The sequence below is a fragment of the Neltuma alba genome, unplaced genomic scaffold (assembly GCF_004799145.2).
Source record: "Neltuma alba isolate B1F8T4 unplaced genomic scaffold, ASM479914v2 tig00010645_pilon, whole genome shotgun sequence".
NCBI lineage: Eukaryota > Viridiplantae > Streptophyta > Magnoliopsida > Fabales > Fabaceae > Neltuma > Neltuma alba.
In genome coordinates, this window is record NW_021635495.1 from 661,879 (window position 1) to 670,659 (window position 8,781).

General features: G+C 37.9%; 1 pseudogene; it reads left to right on the forward strand.

Annotated features, from left to right (window-relative positions):
• The first annotated feature begins 417 nt into the window (after positions 1-417).
• Positions 418-7,638, forward strand: LOC114757812 (short-chain dehydrogenase reductase 2a-like; annotated as a pseudogene).
• The last annotated feature ends 1,143 nt before the right edge of the window (positions 7,639-8,781 follow it).

Consider the following 8,781-nt stretch of genomic DNA (forward strand, 5'->3'; position numbering starts at 1 on the left):
ACTCTCTCTCACACCCAACTCTTCTGCTTTCTCTACCATCTGTCTCTCTCATCTCTCCAAGCTAACCACTCCCAAAAGGAGTGAAGATGGACTTCCTCTTGCTGGTTTGTTTAAACTTTATAAGTTTAGAAGTCTGAGTATGTTAAAAAACTTTTAAATAGAAAAAGACAAAGTCCCTCATTAACACTCCCCAAACCTCACTTGTTATGCCAACTTCCAAATACTTACGCAGTCCAAAATTTTGCCTTTATGTTAATGCTGAAGTAATATAGCGTCTCCCATCAAGTCACGTGATCGAATTTGGCACTCCTTAATTGAAACAAAACTTCCAAGCACTTACCATCTTCTCTCCTCTTTCTTTCTTTCTATGCGTCCGTGAGGTTGCAATTCCAAGATGCTCCATTTAAGAGGTCAGCCATGATTTTTGCCGAAGTAGTGCCTGAGCCAAATCTTTAGGGTGTCTCTCTTATGGCAAAGGACCACACTTTCTCTTTAGCTAGAAGGTATTCCTTTCATTTCTTCTATCTGTTCATACATGAAGCATTTCGGGCATACCTGGAGTCTGCAGTGAAGTCAGGTTGCCACGCGGAGGTCCGATCACAGTGACGGAGTCAGATCTGGGAGACACAGCAAATGCACCGGAGGGAGAAAAATGAAGAAGAGAAAACTGAGGAGTCAAGCAGGGAGTCGTGCAAAGTGGAAGAGAAAAATAAAACCGTGGCTCTCAAAACTGATCATTCAGTTATATTATTAAATCCACGTTTTGTTTCAAAATGAAAAAACCATCTCTGCATAACTGTTCCCTCCTTTTTGCATATTATGTAAAAAAGGCTAAAATTACAAGTAGGGACCCATATGTTTTACCTAACCATGTCTAGAAGAGTTCTAGTCCTCCTCTCAGCCACTCCATTCTGTTGTGGAGTGCCAGGGATAGTCAGTTGTCTAATTATCCCTTTTTGCTCACAGAGCTGTTTAAATTGATCAGATAAATATTCACGACCTCGATCTATACGTAATGCTTTAATTTTACTATCTATTTGATTCTCTACCTCATTTATGTATCGTCTAAAGCACTCAAGAGCTTCACACTTATGCGAGATTAGATAGACATGACCATATCGTGAAAAATCGTCAATAAAGGTAATAAAATACCAAGCTCCGTGTCTTGCCCTCACACCCATTGGACCACAGATATCAGAATGGATTAATTGCAATGGATTTTCAGCTCTTGTTCCCTTACCGAAAGGTTTTCTAGTTGCCTTACCAGCTAGACAATTTTCACATAAGGACATTTTCATGTTAGGGATTGCGCCCAACATTCCTTCTTTTGCCAGTTTAATCATTCTATTTTGATTAATATGTCCTAGTCTAGCATGCCAGATATTCATATCAGGATTGCTTGAAGAAATAGCAAAATAATCATGAGCGTTAAAACCAAAAGCAAGATCCATAATAAAAAATTTCTGGAATCTGAATGCTGAACCATAAAGTTCTGAGTTGAAGAAAATGTTTGCAACTTTGCTATGAAAATTAACATTAAACCCAAAGTCTACTAAGCAAATAACAGAAATTAAATTCCGTCGGATGTCGAGGGCATGAAGCACATCATGGAGTATCAAGGTCTTTCCACCACGCAAAGCAAGTTTGCAGGTGCCAATGCCTCGAACCTCGATTCTCGCATTGTTCCCAACGTAAAGCCACTTGCTTTGATACGGCAACCGACGGTATTCCACGAAGGATCCCCGATCCTGCTTACGTGGTCTGTAGAGCCTGAGTCTATAATCCAAGAAGAAGAAACAGGTTCTGTTAGAAAAACAGTACTAGAAACATATGAAACATGTGAATTCACATCATTCACTAATACCTTTTCGCTTTCAGTCTGTTTGGAACAGTCACATGCGAAATGGCCCATTTGTTGGCAGGCGAAGCATTTGACCTTCTTCAGGTCTAGCTTCTTCTTCCTGCCTTTCTTTCCCTTCTTCTTGAATTGTTTCTTGCCCTTTTTAAATTGAGGACCGCCCTTCTTCCCTTTCTTTTGGGGCTTCTTGCCCTTTTTGAAATTGGGCTTAGATTGGGAAGTAGCAGCATCCTCAATCAAATAGGTCTGTCCAGAGCTCTTGTAAGCCTCTAGACGTTCATCTTCCAGCTCCAGATGCTTAGCTACATCATTAAAAGTGATGGTGTTTTCATTGTGGGTTAGGTTGACTTTCATGTGCTCCCAACTTGCAAGGAGTGACCTGATGACAGCCTGTACTTGCTACTCATCAGACAGGTTATGTCCAGCTTCCTTTAGTTCCCGGATCATATTGGCCATCTCTCTTAGATGTTGCTTCATAGGATTGTTTGGATTAAAAGTGATGATGTTTTCATTGTGGGTTAGGTTGACTTTCATGTGCTCCCAACTTGCAGGGAGTGACCTGATGACAGCCTGCACTTGCTGCTCATCAGACAGGTTATGTCCAGCTTCCTTCAGTTCCCGGATCATATTGGCCATCTCTCTTAGATGTTGCTTCATAGGATTGTTTGGCTTGAGCTTATAGGTATCGAACTTAATCGTCAACCTTCTAAGCTTGGTCGTAGAGACTCCGCCAAACTTATCCTTCAATGCTATCCATATGGCTTGTGTAGTTTTGTGCGACTCAAACTCGCACATCAGGTCGTCAGCCATGGAGCTCAAAAGCGTGATTCTTGCTATGCTATTCTTCTTTTTCCAGGTTAGATATGCCTCTTGGTCTCTCCTGTGCTGGACCGTGTTGCCAGCTTCAGGTTCAACCATAGCAGTGGTGAGAGGCTCTATTGCATCCTGTTCTTCTAGGATATACTGGACCTTTCGGTGCCAGATGTCCCAGTTGTCCCCGTTAAGCTTTTCCCCTTTGTTCAATTCAGCAATTATGTTCTTGGTTGCCATTCTTAGTTCTGTGACAAATCTATCCCACATTAATCTATGTTCTCTTTGAAGAGAACCAAACCAAAGAACATTTCAATTATATAGCACAATGAAGCATACAATGTAATATGCATATATTATCCTCGATCAGTAAATAATGAAATTACAAGATCTATGATCAGGAGAATACGTTTGTACCTCCCATCACACAGATACTAGTAATTATCATTATATTCTATCAAGAATACTATATAAGCACTTCTAAAATGTAACCTTTAGAAGTCTTATCTTCTAAAAAGCTCCCACTTATAAAAGGCATACACATGATATTCACAAATAATCATACAACAATAATTCAAGTAATTTCATTAAATGAAATAGCATACCTAGTCTGTTTACAATGCATGAAACCACAAACTTAAGGCGAATACAAATATTACATCATTTGATATGAACATAAAAGTAATCAAGCATTGCTTTTCTTAGGCTTCTAAGTTTGCGCGTTTTGTTCATAAAGGAGGACACTAGCTCTATGGCCCAAATCCAGTAAGACTTTTTTATGGGTTTGCCTTTAGGTCCGCCTCTAACCCTTATTGCTCTTATGTACTCCATTATGACTCTAAGGTAGAATTCGGTATTCTTCTTATCGATCATGTAATGGACGTAGCTAGCGAGCACGCCATTGATACCTTTTATGTTGGTTAATTTAGCTGCATCTCTTTCATCTATTCTCATAGCTAAAGCAGGGGTACAGGGTTGATCCACCTCTTCACCTTCCTCTACTTTGGTTTTATTGGGAAGATCTAGTGAATCATTACAGACCAAATGAGGTTCGGTACGGAGGGGTTCAGTGGGGAATAAAGATTCTGACTCAGGTCCAAAATCCATTAACTCCTCTGGGTCTTCTTGAGGAACCTCTTCAGGGTCCTCTTCAGGATCCTCATCCTCTAGTTCATGTTCTGGAACTGCATTATCCATGTAAAAATATTCCAATAAACCATCTTTGATATTTTCAGTGCCACTAGAAGCCTCTTGCTTCATTTTCACCTAGAACAAAATAATTTAAATTACTTTGAGTATTCTAGAATTTATTTCCGCATGAAAATACCAGAAAATACACTGAAAATACTCACAAATAGATCCTTAATTGTCTCCAAAACTATCAAATTATATATCAAAATGAAGATCTTGATTTTAGGGATTTTTAGAGACAAACCGCACCTCAAACGGACCTCCCACGTGAAAGGGATTGAAAGACGACGCGCAGCGGAAAAACAACTCAAAATTTTAAAGCTTTCAATCCCTTGCCCGGATCTACCGATCGCGTTTAAGCCAGGTAGTAAGAAGCATTACCTTCGGTGTTCAGTTTCTAAGTGGCTCGGTGATTCCGCCGTTCAGGATGCCTCTGCTCGCCTCTTTTATCGTTCGAAGTCGACAACTCCGGTCAGCTTCCTCTACCGGTATCCACACGAATAGCTCTCCGGTTACAGACGGCATGCTAGCGCCCTTTTTGTCCGTCTAGGGTTTTAGAAATCCGTCCTCTCTTCGAATGTTTTGGCCGTCCCTTATCTGCTTAGTGCTTTCACTCTCACTCTAAAACCCTAGCTCCTCATATCTTATATATAGGATGCTATAGGTTTAATGAATGATACTTAATTTCGAAATTAATCCTAAATTAATTGTGAAATTAATACAATATCAAATATTGCCTAATCAGATAAGAGAGCAATTAAATAATTATGGTTTATATTAAATCCGTCTCACAGATTTAATTCACCTATTTATTAAATTCAAAATAAAATATGACGGAATTAATTTATATAGATTTAATTTATCCTTATAAATTAAATCTAACAATTAATATCTCTTATATTTATATAATATATATACGAAATTATATATATATATATATACACACGTCCACCCTATATTATTCATTGAATCTGGACATATCTTAGATTCAATGAATCTGGACATCATAACTCGTGTTGGGCTATTTTGTGTGCGACCCTGTAGACCCATATGAAGTTGGCAGTGGGCCATTAACCATAATGAGTCACAAGTCGTAAGCGGTCTCTAGCAAGATATCACGACTATCCAAAACATATGAGGATCATTGAACGATGCAACCTTTCATACAACCATATCACGTCCCTTTTGTCACACGACATTTTGGTCATGAATGAGGCATGAAGAACGTCATCTTCCTATTTATGACCGTTACTTTCTCGATCCCTGAGTAGTCTGAGTATAGAAACGGAACTACCTTTCCATTATAGTATGGCCATACATTTCTCAGACTCACTCATCGAGAGGCCCAGTAATGTCTCTCTACGAATGTGAGGGACAAATTCCATCTTGACCATTCACATTCCTCCGCATGAAAAACCACTAAGCCTGAACATAGTCTTTATGATCACTCGATCAAAAGTGACTTTTGACTAGGTCAAAGCTAAGCGTTTCTCATGTATGAATCCATGATGATCTCAGGTCAAAGGGCACAGTGACATGGTTTGTATATGAGAGAAGCTTATGACTCAACCCATGCAGCTCTCTCATAGCGGGTCGGTCCAACACCTTGTACTCTTACATGTGCCTATGACTTTAATTTATATCTCTATATATCTTTAAAGTCATACTGGTCTTATTTCATCTTTGCTCCCACATAGATGACCGACCAGGGACATTTAGGATAAACCATGAGTTATCCAAGGATAGTCATCACAGTAAACATGCAAATAATATGATAACGTAATTAATAAATTCATAAATTAACAATGTTCAAAACATAATAATTGTCCCCTAGGGCACAATTTCCAACACCACGTGCCTACACGCGCCCCTAGAAGGAAAAATTAGGGAAAATTTGAAAAGAAAAAAATTTCGCCCACTCTCCCTGTCGGCGCGTGTACTTCACGCGCCGCCATGCAGCCGGCTGGCGGCGACACACGCCGTGCTTGCGGCCTCCACGTGCCACCACCTGTCAGGTGGTGGTCCCCACGTGCCCAAGTGGCGTGCCACGTGGCAGAACGTGCCATGTGGCTGTTCTGCCAAAAAAGTTTTTTTTTTGGAAACCTTTTTTTTTTTGAACAAGACAGATTTTTTTGTGTGTTTGGGCTTGGATACTGTAGTGGCCCAACCAGAAACCCCTCTTCCCTTTTTTTTTTTTTTGCTGTTGGGATTGGATGATGCCAAAACGGCATCATTTTAGGGCTAGAGGTTGAGGGTCTGACCGACCCGGTTTCTGCAACTGGGTCGGGTCCAATGGACCTGTCGGACCCGAAACGTTCTCTCCTCCATATCTTCGCCGTCCGGTGTCCGTTTTTCGCATACTTTATATCATTTTCTTCGTTTTTTTGAGCTCTACGCAATGGGATATATTTTGAAGCCTAAAAACTTGATTTTAAGCAACCCAAAAAGGAACAAGGAGGCGGCCGAAAAAATAGTTTCTATATTAAACAGATCTCATGGAGGCAGAGAGAAATTCTAGTATCTCTACATATAAATATCAGTCAAATATAATTCATACTGAAAATAAAACAGGATTTGCTTAATATTTGAGAGAGCAAATCTGGAATCTGCCAAAACCGTAAGGCACACAGGAGAAAGAAAAGAAACGAAAAACGCAGTGTAGAAAGAAATGGACAACGAAAGAAATAACACAGGCTCTGATACCAACGAAGCATTTCGGGCATACCTGGAGTCTGCAGTGAAGTCAGGTTGCCACGCGGAGGTCCGATCACGGTGACGGAGTCGGATATGGGAGACACAGCAAATGCACCGGAGGGAGAAAAATGAAAAAGAGAAAACCGAGGAGTCAAGCAGGGTGGAAGAGAAAAATAAAACCGTGGCTCTCAAAACTGATCATTCAATTATATTATTAAATCCACGTTTTGTTTCAAAATGAAAAAACCGTCTCTGCATAACTGTTCCCTCCTTTTTGCATATTATGTAAAAAGGTTAAAATTACAAGTAGGGACCCATATGTTTTATAATTTACACCAGGACCCCAAATGATACTAGGCTTGGGTCCAATCCACCAAGGGTGGACTAGCCCATTTTCTTACAATACATGCTCTGTTTTTCCCTATTTCAAGCATCACGAAACAGAACCAAGAGAATGAACTGAAATTCCCTGCGTAAATCTTGTATTTTTCTACAGATTGGAAGGAAAAGTGGCCATTGTGATCGGAGGAGCAAGGGGAATAGGGGAAGCAACGGTAAGACTGTTCGTGAAGGAAGGAGCAAAAGTTGTGATCGCTAATGTTGAAGACGCGTTTGGATCTCTACTTGTAGAGGCATTATTTTCGTCAGCCACTTTTTCCACTGTCAGAAGAAGACATGGAAAACTTAGTGTAATCCACAATCTCTTGGTACAATGAGCTGGATATAATCTTCAATAATGTCAAGGTGTTAGGGAATCAATCAAAGAACAAAATATTGTCAAGTTTAACGCCAATGAGTTTGTTAGAGTCGTGCGAATGAACATGAAGGGTGTAGCTCTTGGAATCAAGCATGCGGTAGAGTGATGATGCCTAGGCAATATGGGCGCATTATATCGATGTCGAGCGTCGCTGAAGTCATGGGAGGACTGGGTCCTCATACTTATAAAGCTTCAAAGCACACCATGGTTGGGATCACGAAGAACACACACACTGGGGAAATATGGCATTCAGTTTAGCTTAAGAGTTGGGAAAATCTGGGTGCCATCGAACTCATCGTGGTTAGCGTGGGGAGATGAGAGAGACTGATGTTAGAGAGAGCCACATACTTAGGTGAGAGAGAGAGAGAGCATTGTATCACCCTCTGCTACTTTACATTAACGGCATTCGCAACTTTTACTAACAGAAGGACTGATGAATTTAATAAAATTAACTACAAGGATTCAATAAAAAGAAATAAAATTATAAGGACCCAATTGAAAATTTGGTTAACTATAAGGACTGACAAATATATTTTCCCTAATATAAATTAAATAAATGTAAAATATTTTTATATATAATCTAGGAAAAATCCTGACTAAATCTAGCTGAAATATCTAAATCTAAATTTAGCCCTACACTTTTAACAAATTTTTAATTTGGGCATGAGGCTTACTTAAGAATTTCTAAGGTAAATAACTAGGATGCCCCTCTGTAATTAAAAAATTGATTATTTTTCTGCTCCCGAATGATTCCTCATCTCTAATGATTATTTTTTGCAGCCATAAAACATATAAGTAATTTTACATTGTTTAAAATTTATATATATATATATAACAAACCTCCAAAAATTTTATTAAAACATTTTAAATTGAAATATAAATATCCTTTGAAATAATTTTTGTTATTTTCAGGTTTTAAATATTTATTTTAAGATTTATAATATTTTAATTATAAGAAATATTTAATATTGAGTTCCTATATATGACTTACGTTTCTGGACTGAATTTTCCAACCTTACTTAAAAACATAAAACGCTGCTATTTTAAATTTTTAATTAAAAATATATTAAAATATTTTATTTTAGTGTTATTAATTTAAAATGTTTTATTGAAATATTTTTGAAGGTTCTAGTTATGTATATAGTTTTTTAACACTGTAAAATTACTTATATTTTTTTATCTCAAAAAATGATCATAAGAGATGAAGGAACCCTTGGGAGTTGGGAAAGCTAAAATAATCAAAGCAAAAATAAACATTTGGTTCTTAAATTTTATAAAAAGTTTTATTTTTATCTCTTAACTTTGAAAAGTAAATGATTTTTTTTTTGTAATAATCAGATTGTTTTGAAAATTAAACTTAATATATTAGAATTTGATAATATTTTATCAATATTCAAGATCTCAATATCATTATTTTTTGTTAACGGTTTTAAAATTGAAGAACTAGAAATATCTTTTTTAAAGTTAAACA